We start from the raw sequence: 15,929 nt of genomic DNA on the forward strand, positions 1-15,929 counted from the left end.
GTAATTTTTTAAGCGAATGAAAATAAATAAATATTAACATCACACGAGCTTATAATTTATCTTACCTCGTATATGGTTCATTGTAGGATTCCCATCTCCTTGTAGCAAGCTGTAAAACTTTTTCTCGCAAACATTTAAAACAATCTGTTTATTTCCCGTTCTGTTCTTGTCCATTTTCCTTTTTAGTCTCGTCTCGTTTTCATGTCACTAACTTTCTTCAGCAATTTTTTTCCTGTCAATTTTAATGCTGATATTAGTTTCACATTAATGTATAACATTTAGGATTGCTTCTTCTTTGTTTCGTTTTGCTTCTGGAAGTTGTGACTTCTCTAATAACTCAGGATGATTTTCTAAAGCTGTGACTAAAAACAACATCGTACTTTCTGCAAATACCGAGCTTTTATCTGAATCGGACGAGGACATCTTCAGTCGATAAGTGACAGTACTCACTGAAAATAAATGAAGCGAAACGCAGTCGCACGGCAAAGGAAACAGTGATGAAGCCTGCTCTTGCTCAACAATGGTTCGCTGACAATGCGTACCAAGCAGGCGGCTAGGAGCTTTAGCTACTGCATTAGAAGCAAATGGTAGAGAGGGAAAGCAAAAGGTTATTCTTACAATCAGAAGCTAATGCTTCTGCTTTTGTGTTTTGCTTCCAAGTGAATGCTCTTACTTCTACCTTTGACTCCAAGCTTATGCTTCAGTTTTATTCATATGGCCCATGTTTCAGGCATTGCCATCTGTGGGCGCAAATTGGAACAAATACAACAACGTACCCAGTTCCCAAACAATACAGCAACGATCGCTATACAACACGGCTACATGTGGAGGTAGCATATGAAAGGCTTTCGTTACACCGACAGCGAAGTCCAATGTTGATTCACAGGTCGAGAGCGTAAGACTGTCTGATTGCTTAGCTGAAAAAAAAAAGGCTGCGTGGTTACGTGCTTGCCTACCGTCAGCGGTCCCGAGTTCGATTCCCGGACGGGTTAGAGATTTTCTCCGCTCGTGGACTGGATGTTGCGCTATCCTTATCACCGGCATGCGAGTCGCTCAATGTGGCGTCACTCGCACTTGGCGGCCGAACTTCCCCAGATGAGGCCTCCAGGCCGGCAGTGCCATCCGATCATTTCATTTTCTTAGCGTAAGACTTCCTTCCCTACTTTAATGTGAAATGGCTCAGTGAAATCCATTCCTGTTTCTTGAAAATGTTTCACTGATTTCACACCGTCTCCGGTAAGAGGAGCCTCGATGATTAGGCCACACAAATTCTTAGTAACTTTACAGGGAAGACACTTTCCTAATAATTTTGTTGTGGACTGGCAGGCACGTAAGATCCAGAATTCTTCTCGCAGTTCAGGAGGGACCTTAAAACCACCAAGCTGATGAAGAAGAATTAACACACTTTGTATTATTAAATGAACTAAATGGTGACATCCACCAAGTAAGATTGGATGCCGTGGCGCCTTAGAAAAATCCTTCTACAAAATGTACACGTCCACCTACGTCCGCTTTTCAGAAATGGGGTGTGAAGTTCGTCTGGAAGCGATGCTCTCTGTACTATTTTAATCCAGAGAAGACGTGCACCGTTCACTTCCAAGGTTGAAAAGTTCCAAAGAAATTTTTAAGGTTCCTATGTTTCGAAGGAAATTCAAGGTCCTACCAGTTGCTGGTAGTAATTTCCAGTAAGGAATGTGGTTTCAGACATTGACGGGAGAGCCAAAAACATTTCTCATTAGTGCTTGATGGTTTAACTTCCTTGCCTCTGTCAGTACAACTGAGGGGATGTCGTTTCCTGGACAGGTGTCTGTGGAATTCGCAAGCTATGGCATCTATTGCCACTTGTGATCCGAGGAAAGGAGCCGAGTTGAAGTGATTTCTCTTGAAGGGTGGTCCTCTTGGTTATCATCCCCTGGTTAGTGCCTCCACTGGGAATGCAGTCACATATGTGTGGATCTCTAAAATTCTACTGCAAATGAAAGTTTTCCACTTCTGTAGAGCTTTACGTGTCTATCCTAACTTTACTGAAGAGTCGTCCAAAGAGAGGCAAATTGTCACGTACATCGATATTATGAGGAATGTTGCAGAGCAACGGTGTTCTTACCAACACTGCAAGACGCTCTAGGCTAGGTGCAGACAACTTTACCGGAGCTAACTGCCTGCATTCTAGTCGTACTTTTACTCCATCCCTCGTTAATTAAAAATGTGCCAGTTTCTACATTCCTATAAACTCCGAGTACCTGACCTCCAACAGGTATTTCTCGTCTTCATATTTCCAAATACTTTGAATTGTACTGAATTTGAAGACCACGTAGGTAACTGAATGGTTTTCATTAAAGCAGAGAGTTCATAGCGTAAATAGATAATCCCGACGTCGCCTTGGGCAGCCGCGGTGGGGTCATCCATGTCAGTATTGCAGAGTAGCAGAAATGCAGAGCGCGGAACTTCTTGTTTATGAACATCTAGTTCCCGCAGAGTAGCGGAAAGCAGGAAAGGACACCAAGTGGAGCCAAGATGAAGTCGAACGCAGTACTTCATCTGTCGATTTACAGTCGTCTTCACCAGAGTAGCGGAAAGCAGGAAAGGACACCAAGTGGAGCCAAGATGAAGTCGAATGCAGTACTTTATCTCTCGATTTACAGTCGTCTTCACCAGAGTAGCGGAAAGCAGGAAAGGACACCAAGTGGAGCCAAGATGAAGTCGAACGCAGTACTTCATCTGTCGATTTACAGTCGTCTTCACCTCAGTCAGCGTGTTTGTACCAGAAAACCCTGGTCTAGTCTCTGTCGTAAGTGTTTATCACAAGATGTAGAAATTCCCTGGTACCATCACCAATTATTGCAACTTGCCACAGTCAGAATCTGAGCAGCAGTGATAAGATTCCAGGAAGAAGGGTGAGACCCTTTTCCACAGAATCGTCGAGAGACTAATAATTACGCTCATGTGAAGTCTCTTCGAAAACAATTCTCCAATTAACCTTCCTTCTTTTCTCATTACTTGCCATGTAATGTGACAGATAATAGCACTGGACGAGTATTTGTTCTGGTTCACCCACTTCCACGCATACATTATAATGCAGACTAGCGTTTGCTGATGGCGCATTTTTCTGAAATCGTCTTCTTCCAGTAACCGTGTCTATAGTGACCAGAACCGTTTTTCTACGTTTTGGTGGTTGTTTGTGAAAATTACGTCCCCCTTTCTTGGGATAGTGATAACCGTTCGGCTATTTTCGAGGCGTCGAGATTCTGGAGACTGTTACAGAACGTTAAAATTTTGTAGCTTAACAATTGTCTCTGTAATGGCGTTACAGTTCCCAGAAACATCGAAACGTGTCATCCACAGGAGGGACTGTCGTCCTGGTGAACATGATTTACCATAACTGTTTTCACAGCAGTACCAGCTCAGTTTCCTTTCAGCACCCAGCGTAGTGCACAAGAAATCAAGATCAATGATCCGGCAAGACCTAAGGGGTAGAAGTATTTCACAATCTCAATGGAAATGTCATCGTAATTATCCGTAAGACAGACGTCCCGTAGTTCCCTTGACTCACCTAGTACAATTATGCTGTGTGGCTGTGATGAAGCATAACGAATGACAGTTAACACTATAATGGATGTCCTGAAGTTACTGAAAATATTCTTACAACTTAATTTAGTATCTAATCTGCACGAATATGAAGCAGGTGGCCGTGTTTCAAAGGAGCTAATTGCTAGTCGTCTACCCTCAGTTATTTTCAGATGCACATTGTAACGTGACACCCTCCTCTAGCATTACTTTTCCTCAGCAGTAGTTGTCGGCACCAGTATTCTTTTTCGAATTTTTGACAGTTGAATATTATCTCAGCTGCTTTTTTGAAAACTTTCACGTAATTTTATACACAGTATGTTATATTTCAAGCTAAAATATCTGAAAACGAGTTACTTTATTTTGGATGTTATGATGAAAGCGAATTACTACATTATGCATTTTATGATCGATAACTACTAGTTCTGAATGTACAGTTAAAATTGTTTTTTTAGAGACATTTGAAATTACGAATTATGTGGCACTCTTAAAATTTCTATTATTAATTAAACTAATAGAAATTCATTTTCCAAGAAAAATTGTAAATCCTTTGGAATATTGTTATTCCCGCTGAGTGAGACAGTAGTAAGCATGCCTCTGATGTGTATTTTGTGTCAACAATGTAATTTCGTCTTTGTTAACGTGAAAAATCAAAAGACTGTGTGTACTATGTATTAAAATGTGACAAAATATATTAAAGTAACAACAAAAACTCTGCAACAACAATCTTCAAATTTATTTAGATCAAGTTAACTATGAGGACCTAAAATGTGAGAATTTCAGCTTCAAGAATCAGACCCTCAGGCAAGAAGAACTGGAGCCAAGTCTACGTGAAAAGATAAGTAAACTAGAAAACTTATTTTAATCTTCGCTCCTCTTAAAACTTCATAAGAGACTAATGTGGACAATAGCTGCAAGTAGGCAGGAGGGGGTGGATTACAACATCTTCTATCAGAGGTGCTGCAACCAAGATTGTTTGGCTTTAGCAGTCTAAGACATATCCGGTTAACCCACATTCGTGAAGTTTGAAGGTTAGTAAGATTAGAAGCTGCAATGTCTGTACAGGGGACTTTTCTTCTGGAGAAACTGGCACCACCTATGTTCGCGCATTCGGATAATTGATGATTTTTTTGGGATAAGAATCAACATTATGGTCACCATTTGAACAGAGAAAACAATGATTCTTTGCTTTCAGTTTGTCTTTATGAAGATTACCTCAGCAAATGTTTTCCCGTTTAGTGCCCAGTGGTGTTGTTTCTCGCAAGAAACACAGAATCGCCTTGCATTTCAAAGCCATATTTACTGTTAATCGACTGTGATTCTTTCAAAAACATGCAAATGTGTTTCAGGGGCCGCTAACAGACAGTATCTGTGAGAAGATTTATCACGTCAGGCATGCTCTTTCCTCTTGAATGACGTCCCCGATCTGTTCGAATTGATATGGTAAGTCGTAGCAGTTGGAGTGAGGTGGAAAACTTCCATAGATTCACCATGTATCTTCTGTGTTATGAGGGCTCCACCTGTAACCTTAGGCACTCCATTAATTTAAAATTTCGCCTTCCTAGACTTCTTCCCACCTGCGCACACATCAGCGTGTTGGTTGTTTTTTCTCTGCTTTGAATAGTCCTCCCATAAACTGTCACATAATTTGCTATCCGATGGTCCCAGTGCGGTCGTTAACTGCACCACTAAGCGGACCAGACCTGTCTGTACAGGCTAACCGTTCTGCGCCCACCTTCAGTCCGCAACCACGCGGCTGCTACGGTCGCCGGTTCGAATCCTGCCTCGGGCACGGATGTGTGTGATGTCCTCAGGTTAGTTAGGTGTACGTAGTTCTAAGTCTAGGGGACTGATGACCTCAGGTGTTAAGTCCCATGGTGCTTAGAACCATTTGAACCATTTTTTTCTGCGCTCAAATGTCCACGCTTAAACACGTGACTTGCTGCTCAGGGGAAAATTAATGACTTGCTCTTGCCACATGTACTTAGTGAACCAACCACCGTAAAAACATATTACACCTAATATCTATAATTACTATTCCGAAAATGGAGTAAATACTGAAGTAATGTCGTTCAGTACATCGTTCATAGAAACCAATAACAATATCTGCACTTACACCCGTCACACCCCGTATATTTAAGAGATCGCTACTATAAATATTAATCCGACAAAGTATGTCAGTTGTTCAAATTCCTTACCATTAACAGTAATTTAACTTTAAAAACAAACATTCTAGTATTGCCGTTTTGGTTCCGATTTTTACTTTTATGCTTCAAGATGATTCAGGAAAAGCAGCACATTCACAAAATCATTCAAAGTTGAAAATATCATTAGGTATACAGCCCCGCTGCCTCGCGATTATTTCGCGGTACGTTCTCGCTTCCCACGCCCGGGTTCCCGGGTTCGATTCCCGGCGGGGTCAGGGATTTTCTCTGCCTCGTGATGGCTGGGTGTTGTGTGCTGTCCTTAGGTTAGGTAGGTTTAAGTAGTTCTAAGTTCTAGGGGACTGATGACCATAGATGTTAAGTCCCATAGTGCTCAGAGCCATTTGAACCACCATTTCGCGGTAAACCACGTGTAACCAAGGATTTTGTCGAAATCAGGAGCCTGCAGTCGATTACGAATCAAAGTGCGTATTCTAGTTTGCATCGCTTCTACTTGTGATATCCCTTTACTGTGGAATGATATTAGGGCACTTCCGTAATCGAGCAAGTAATTTCCACTTGTTAGTAAAAGCATACATCGGAGGGTTTACATAATGACATGCACGTTGGCGGAATTACTTTTGATGAACATGTCTGCACTCCTATTTCACCGACAAACAGGCCATCATACACTACGTCGTCCAAAGTATCCGGACATCCAAAAACACATACTTTTCTCATATTAGGTCCATTGTGCTGCCACCTGCCGCCACGTACTCCATATCAGCAACCTCAGTAGTCATTAGACATCGTGAGAGAGCAGAATGGGGCGCTCCGCGGAACTCACGGACTTCGAACGTGGTCAGGTGATTGGGGGTCACTTGTGTCTTGCGCGAGATTTCCACACTCCTAGACATCCCTAGGTCCACTGTTTCCTAAGTGAAGTGGAAACATATAGTGAAACGTACAGCACAAAAGCGTACAGGCCCACCTCGTCTGTTGACTGACAGGGACCGCCGACTGTTGAAGAAGGTCGTAATGTGTAATAATAGGCAGATATCTATTCAGACCATCACACAGGAATTCCAAAGTGCATCAGGACCCATTGAAAGTACTATGACAGAGGCAGGAGGTGAGAAAACTTGGATTTCGTGGTCGAGCGGCTTCTCATAATCCACGTATCACGCCGGTAAATGCCAAACGACGCTTTGCTTGGTGTAAGGAGCATAAACATTGGACAACTGAACAGTGGAAAAATGTTGTGTGGAGTGTCGGATAACGGTACACAATGTGGCAATCCGATGACAGGGTGTGGAAATGGCGAATGCCCGGTGAACGTCATCTACCAGCGTGTGTAGTGCCAATAGTAAAATTCGGAGGTGGTGGTGTTATGGTGTGGTCGTGTTTCTCATGGAGGGGGCTTGCACCTCTTGTTGTTTTGCGTGGCACTATCACAGCACAGGCCTGCAATGATGTTTTAAGCACCTTATTGCTTCCCACTGTCCTGATCTGAATCCCATAAAATACCTTTGGGATGGTTTGGAACGCCAGATTCGTGCCAGACCTCACCAACCGACATCGACACCTCTCCTCAGTGCAGCACTCCGTGAAGAATGGGCTGCCATTCCCCAAGAAACCTTCCAGCACCTGACTGAACGTATGCCTGCGAGAGTGGAAGCTTGCATCAAGACTAAGCGTGGGCCAACACCATATTGAATTCCAGCATTGGCGATGGAGGGCGCTATGAAATTGTAAGTCATTTTCAGCCAGGTCTCAGAATACTTTTGATTACATAGTGTATAAGATGGGATCGTTTTGCCCATCCCACGAGTCAATAATGTACAGAAACGACGCAATTTTTACGTAAGGTTGTAGAAACTTCTCCAGAAACGGATGATAGATATATTTTTTGAGTCTCCAGATGCTGTGGCTGTTGTGTTCATATTCTGACGTCGTTTCTGACCAAATTTGCTACTAACTTTTGGCGACAAAGGAAGATTTCTGGCCGGTGTAGATCCGCGTCAGTCGTGTTCACAAAATCTATTTTTTAATGAGATTTGAAATCTGAATTTCTTTTTCCATTAATTCCATTGTGTTTCACAACGTTAAATATTGATATCACATACTTCCATGGCAGCCAAATAAAAATAAAAAAGGAAGATTGTATTTGAACAGAGGGCACAAAATTTCAAAACCGTTCTGTTAACACGTTATTATACGCCACGCGATTAGCCATATGAAGTCGACTCGAAACTTTGACCATCATTTTATTGGATGGAATTACGCATTGGCATCTAAGACAAAGTAGGTGTCCCTGTGAAAGGACACGGCCGCTTCATTCCCCAACCTTCCCTAATCAGATAGTACCGATGACCTCGTTGTATGGTTCCCTCCCCCAAACCAACAAACCAACATTTATATTCATCATTCTGCCACGATGCCAAGTTCCGAGTGTTTCATAGAGTGACCTCTGGGAGATTCCTTCTGTGGCAGTGTATTCCTTAGGCAAGCCGTTTGATTAGAAGCTGCTTTTGGAATATGATAGAAATACGGAAGGAACTTGAAACCGGTCTGTAGTACTGATTGCTTCGTGTGAATATAGAGTACCTCCTATACTGCCCGCAACACACCGCACTGTGACTTGTGTCGATTTATGTGAATAACACTGGTTACTTACCCTGCACAATCCATCAAAATCAAAATTATTGCTAGCAAGAAGAGATAGACAGAGAGCGGGTGCATGCACCCTACATACGGATATCTACATCTACATCTACATCTACATCTACATGGATATTCTGAAAATCAAATTTAAGTGCCTGGCAGAGGGTTCATCGAACCAATTCTCTATTATTCCAATCTCGTAGAGAGCGCGGAAAGAATGAATGCCTATATCTTCCCGTACGAGCTCTGATTTCCCTTATTTTATCGTGGTGATAGTTCCGCCCTGTGTAGGTCGGTGTCAACAAAATATATTCGCATTCGGAGAAGAAAGTTGGTGATTGAAATTTCGTGAGGAGATTCCGCTGCAACGAAAAACGCCTTTCTTTTAATGATTTCCAGCCCAAATCCTGTATCATTTCTGTGACTCTCTCTCCCATATTTCGCGATAATACAAAACGTGCTGCCTTTCTTTGAAGTTTTTTGACGTACCCCGTCAGTCCTATCTGGCAAGGATCCCACACCCCACAGCAGTATTCTAAAAGAGTACGCACAAGCGTAGTGTAGGCAGCCTCCTTAGTAGGTCTGTTGCATTTTCTAAGTGTCCTGCCAATAAAACGCAGTCTTTGGTTAGCCTTCCCCAAAACATTTTCTATGTGTTCCTTCCAATTTAAGTTGTTCGTAATTGTAATACCTAGGTATTTAGTTGAATTTACGGATGTAGATTAGATTAGACTGATTTAACGAGTCCTTTTTAGTACTCATGTGGATGACCTCACGCTTTTTGTAATTTGGGGTCAACTGCCACTTTTCGCACCATTCAGAAATTTTTTCTAAATCGTTTTGCAGTTTGTTTTGATCTTCTGATGACTTCATTAGTCGATAAACAACAGCGTCATCTGAAAACAACCGAAGGCGGCTGCTCAGATTGTCTCCCAAATCGTTTATTCAGATAAGGACAGCAAAGGGCCTATAACACTACCTAGGGGAACACCTGAAAAACTTCTGTTTTACTCGATGACTTTCCGTCAGTTACTACGCACTGTGACCTCTCTGACAGGAAATCGCAAATCCAGTCACATAACTGAGACGATATTCCATAAGCACGCAATTTCACTACGAGCCGTTTGTGTGGTGCAGTGTCAAAAGCCTTCCGGAAATCCATGAATACAAAATCGATCTACACTAGGCGCAGAACCCATTCATTATTTAGAGCGACCTAGTGGACGGGAGGTAGATCATTCAATCCTCGTGGCCAGCATCTTGTGACGATACCTTTGGCTTTCGGGACTAGAAGGAATACGTTTCCTGCGCGTTACGGGTGCTCCGCTGATGAGACGACCAGTCCCGTTCCGGCTGTGAGGTCGCACGGCTGGGCAGCCGCGTTCCGGGATCCGGTCTTCAAAGGGCCCAACAGCGCAGCACAGCACATCACGTCTTCTTATCAAAGGCATGCATCTCGCGAGTTCAACCGGCCGCGGAACCGTCTCGCTGCGCTGGTCAGCCTCCCGGGTGAACGGGGGAACCTCTTGCAAAATGAGAGAACGTCCTGTCTAACACATCAGGTGGGCCGTCTGTGATCCGCCTTTCAAGTTTCTCTCATTTTCCATTCACTACTGTAAGTTGCACTCGGCTCAGCGACTCGCTCTAAGCACCATTTACAGGGTGTTACAAAAAGGTACGGCCAAACTTTCAGGAAACATTCATGTGGACATGTGTCCGGAAACGCTTACTTTCCATGTTAGAGCTCATTTTATTACTTCTCTTCAAATCACATTAATTATGGAACGGAAACACACAGCAACAGAACGTACCAGCGTGACTTCAAACACTTTGTTACAGGAAATGTTCAAAATGTCCTCCGCTAGCGAGGATACATGCATCCACCCTCCGTCGCATGGAATCCCTGATGCGCTGATGCAGCCCTGGAGAATGGCGTATTGTATCACAGCCGTCCACAATACGAGCACGAAGAGTCTCTACATTTGGTACCGGGGTTGCGTAGACGAGAGCTTTCAAATGCCCCCATAAATGAAAGTCAAGAGGGTTGAGGTCAGGAGAGCGTGGAGGCCATGGAATTGGTCCGCCTCTACCAATCCATCGGTCACCGAATCTGTTGTTGAGAAGCGTACGAACACTTCGACTGAAATGTGCAGGAGCTCCATCGTGCATGAACCACATGTTGTGTCGTACTTGTAAAGGCACATGTTCCAGCAGCACAGTATGAAATCATGATAACGTGCTCCATTGAGCGTAGGTGGAAGAACATGGGGCCCAATCAAGACATCACCAACAATGCCTGGCCAAACGTTCACAGAAAATCTGTGTTGATGACGTGATTGCACAATTGCGTGCAGATTCTCGCCAGCCCACGCATGTTGATTGTGAAAATTTACAATTTCATCACGTTGGAATGAAGCCTCATCCGTAAAGAGAACATTTGCACTGAAATGAGGATTGACACATTGTTGGATTAACCTTTCGTAGAAGTGTACCCGTGGAGGCCAATCAGCTGCTGATAGTGCCTGCACACGCTGTACATGGTACGGAAACAACTGGTTCTCCCGTAGCACTCTCCATACAGTGACGTGGTCAACGTTACCTTGTACAGCAGCAACTTCTCTGACGCTGACATCAGGGTTATCGTCAACTGCACGAAGAATTGCCTCGTCCATTGCAGGTGTCCTCGTCGTTCTAGGTCTTCCCCAGTCGCGAGTCACAGGCTGGAATGTTCCGTGCTCCCTAAGACGCCGATCAGTTGCTTCGAACGTCTTCCTGTCGGGACACCTTCGTTCTGGAAATCTGTCTCGATACAAACGCACCGCGCCACGGCTATAGCCCCGTGCTAATCCATACATCAAATGGGCTTCTGCCAACTCCGCATTTGTAAACATTGCACTGACTGCAAAACCACTACCACTAACCTGTTGATGCTACGTACTGATGCGCTTGATGCTAGTACTGTAGAGTAATGAGTCGCATGTCAACACAAGCACCGAAGTCAACATTACCTTCCTTCAATTGGGCCAACTGGCGGTGAATCGAGGAAGTACAGTACATACTGACGAAACTAAAATGAGCTCTAACATGGAAATTAAGCGTTTCCGGACACATGTCCACATAACATCTTTTCTTTATTTATGCGTGAAGAATGTTTCCTGAAAGTTTGGCCGTACCTTTTTGTAACACCCTGTATACTGAAGCGCCGAAGAAACTGGTATAGGCATGCGTATTCAAATACAGAGATATGTAAATTGGCAGAATACGGCGCTGCGGTCGGCAACGCCTATATAAACAACAAGTGTCTGGCGCAGTTGTTAGATCGGTTACTGCTGCTGCAATGGCAGGTTATCAAGGTCTCAGTGAGTTTGAACGTGGTGTTATAGTCTGCGCACGAGTGAAGGGACACAGCATCTCCGAGGTAACGATGAAGTGGGGGTTTTCCCGCACGATCATTTGACGAATGCACCGTGAAAATCAGGAATCCTCTAAAACATAAGATCTCCGACATCGCTGCGGCTGGCAAAAAATCCTGCAAGAACGGGACCAGTGATAACTGAAGAGAATCGCTCGCGGTAATGGAAGAGCAACCCTTTTCCAAATTGCTGCAGATTTCAATGCTGGGCAGAAAGCCCGAAAGTGTACCCTAGAAGACTGCACGACACAAATCTTTACGCTTTGCCGGGACCCGTAAACGCCGACAATGGACTGGATAACTGGAAACATGTTACCTGATCGGACGAGTCTCGTTTAAAATTGTATCGAGCAGAAAGAGCTATACAGATATGCAGACAACCTCAAGAATCTATGGACCCTGCATGTCAGCAGGGGATTGTTCAAGATGGTGGAGGCTCTGTAGTGGTGTGGAACGTGTGCAGTTGGAACGATATGGGATCCCTGATAGGTATAGACACGACTCTGACAGGTAACATGTACGTAAGCGTCCTGTCTGATCACCTGCATCCATTAACGCATATTGCACATTCCGACGGACTTCGGCAATACCAGCAGGACCATGCGACACCCCACACCTCCAGAATTGGTAAAGCGTGGCTTCAGGAACACTCTTCCGAGTTTAAACACTTTCACTGGTCACCAAACTCCCCAGACATGAACGTTATTGAGTATATCTGGGATGCCATGCAACGTGCTGTTCAGAAGAGAACTCAACCCCCTCGTACTTTTACGGATTTATGGACAGTCCTCCAGGATTCGTAGTGTCACTTCCCTCCAGCACTACTTCAGACATTAGTAGAGTCCATGTCACGTCGTGTTGGGGTACTTCTGCGTGATCGCAGGGGCCCTATACGATATTAGGCAGGTGTGCCAGTTTCTTTGGCTCTTTAAGAGATGCAACGATTTGGCTTTGATGCTCCTGTTACAGCAATTTACAAACTATATACCATAAAACTTTGCAGTAGATTTACTCCAAGCTAAGAGAACATAACGGCCACCATAACATATGGAATAATATTGTGGGACAATTGATTTCAGCTCCAAAGAACCCAGGATGAGTGTTAAATAATGGGAAAAACTAGAGGAGATGTTTATGACATTTAAAGATGCAGAAAAACGTCCTTATCAACATGAGCTTCCAAATGGACTGTGATTCTGATGATATGGAACCTTTACAAAAACGAGACAAAACCAAGAAGAATTGCGATACGAAAAGTTTTATGACTGGATAATATACACTCCTGGAAATGGAAAAAAGAACACATTGACACCGGTGTGTCAGACCCACCATATTTGCTACAGACACTGCGAGAGGGCTGTACAAGCAATGATCACACGCACGGCACAGCGGACACACCAGGAACCGCGGTGTTGGCCGTCGAATGGCGCTAGCTGCGCAGCATTTGTGCACCGCCGCCGTCAGTGTCAGCCAGTTTGCCGTGGCATACGGAGCTCCATCGCAGTCTTTAACACTGGTAGCATGCCGCGACAGCGTGGACGTGAACCGTATGTGCAGTTGACGGACTTTGAGCGAGGGCGTATAGTGGGCATGCGGGAGGCCGGGTGGACGTACCGCCGAATTGCTCAACACGTGGGGCGTGAGATCTCCACAGTACATCGATGTTGTCGCCTTTGGTCGGCGGAAGGTGCACGTGCCCGTCGACCTGGGACCGGACCGCAGCGACGCACGGATGCACGCCAAGACCGTAGGATCCTACGCAGTGCCGTAGGGGACCGCACCGCCACTTCCCAGCAAATTAGGGACACTGTTGCTCCTGGGGTATCGGCGAGGACCATTCGCAACCGTCTTCATGAAGCTGGGCTATGGTCCCGCACACCGTTAGGCCGTCTCCCGCTCACGCCCCAACATCGTGCAGCCCGCCTCCAGTAGTGTCGCGACAGGCGTGAATGGAGGGACGAATGGAGACGTGTCGTCTTCAGCGATGAGAGTCGCTTCTGCCTTGGTGCCAATGATGGTCGTATGCGTGTTTGGCGCCGTGCAGGTGAGCGCCACAATCAGGACTGCATACGACCGAGGCACACAGGGCCAACACCCGGCATCATGGTGTGGGGAGCGATCTCCTACACTGGCCGTACACCACTGGTGATCGTCGAGGGGACACTGAATAGTGCACGGTACATCCAAACCGTCATCGAACTCATCGTTCTACCATTCCTAGACCGGCAAGGGAACTTGCTGTTCCAACAGGACAATGCACGCCCGCATGTATCCCGTGCCACCCAACGTGCTCTAGAAGGTGTAAGTCAACTACCCTGGCCAGCAAGATCTCCGGATCTGTCCCCCATTGAGCATGTTTGGGACTGGATGAAGCGTCGTCTCACGCGGTCTGCACGTCCAGCACGAACGCTGGTCCAACTGAGGCGCCAGGTGGAAATGGCATTGCAAGCCGTTCCACAGGACTACATCCAGCATCTCTACGATCGTCTCCATGGGAGAATAGCAGCCTGCATTGCTGCGAAAGGTGGATATACACTGTACTAGTGCCGACATTGTGCATGCTCTGTTGCCTGTGTCTATGTGCCTGTGGTTCTGTCAGTGTGATCATGTGATGTATCTGACCCCAGGAATGTGTCAATAAAGTTTCCCCTTCCTGGGACAATGAACTCACGGTGTTCTTATTTCAATTTCCAGGAGTGTACTATCACCTGAAGACAGAGGCATTTAAAAATATCAGAGAAGACTCACTAATACTATATACTATATACTAATACTAATACTATATGCTATATACTAATACTAATACTATATACTAATACACCACCAAAGAACACATATGCTCGCCGATGTTACAACTGTCCCACATGGAAGCAAATAAGATCTTGAATCCATGTTAATTACAATGAATAAGATTATTTGGGAAGAATATAACAAGATAATAAGTCCAAAACTAAGGTGATGGCTTGCAATAAGGAGGAGAAGACAAAGTCCGAATTCACGTACGTAATGAGCTAGTTGAGAAGGATGGTTCATTTATTCATTTACGTAGTAAAATCAGTAGGATGAAGCAAGCACGCGTTAGAAGTAGAAATGCTCAAGCAAAATCTGTTTCAAACAAGAGACACAAGCTCTTAACTTCAAAATCAGGCAAAGGTTGCTCAAAGACTAGGTTTGCCATGTGTCATGCTATGGCTGGAAGATGGAGCCTAGGGACTGAGGAACTGAAGAAACTGTATTCATTCGGAATAGGGTGCTATAGACGTATTCTGAAGATGAATTGGTCTGACATAGTTAAGAACTAAGAGCCTGTGGAAAGTCAGTTGCCAACTTATTGGCAATATGATGAACACAATGACAAAAGATATATTAGTGAAAAGAGACCTAAAGGAAGAACACTACTCGGAGAAAAAGAGCAAATTATAAATGATGACGAATGTTAGACAACGAATTCCCCTTTTGTACCAACCTCTTCGTCACAGAGTAGCACTTGCGCCCGACATCCTCACTATTAGTTGGATATATTTCAGTCTCTGTCGTCGTCTACAGTTTTAACCTCTACAGGTCCCTAGAGTACCAAAGCAAAGCCCTGATGTCTTAACATTTGTACTGTCATCCTGTTCGTCCTTCTTGTCAGTGTTTTTCATAAGTCCCTTTTTCCCCAATTACCGGGTGAATTTCCTTATTCCTTATATTATCTGACCATCTAAATGTCAAAATCCTTCTTTAACACGACAGCTGAAAGGCTCCGATTCTCCTCCTTTCCGGCTTTCCCACAATCCATGTCTCAGTGCCATACAATACTGTGCACCAAAAATACATTCTCAGATATGTCTTCCACAATTTAAGGCCGACATTCTGTACTAGTTGACTTCTCTTGGGCATCAGTTCCCCTTTGCATGTCCCAATCTGCGCTTTATGTCTTCCTTACTTCGTGCGTCATGTGTTATTTTGCTTCCAATGTAGCAGAATTCCTGAACTTCGCCTACTTCATGGTCCCCAGCCACACAAATTTGTGCTGTAGCGATAATATCATTTCTCCTACTCCTCATTCCGTCCTTCTGCCAATCCATATTCTGCATTCCTTAGTTTGTTCAATCTATTCAACACTTACTGTCATTCTCCTTCACTTTCATTGAGGATATTAA

This window comes from Schistocerca piceifrons, chromosome 2 (assembly GCF_021461385.2).
Source record: "Schistocerca piceifrons isolate TAMUIC-IGC-003096 chromosome 2, iqSchPice1.1, whole genome shotgun sequence".
Taxonomy (NCBI): Eukaryota; Metazoa; Arthropoda; class Insecta; order Orthoptera; family Acrididae; genus Schistocerca; species Schistocerca piceifrons.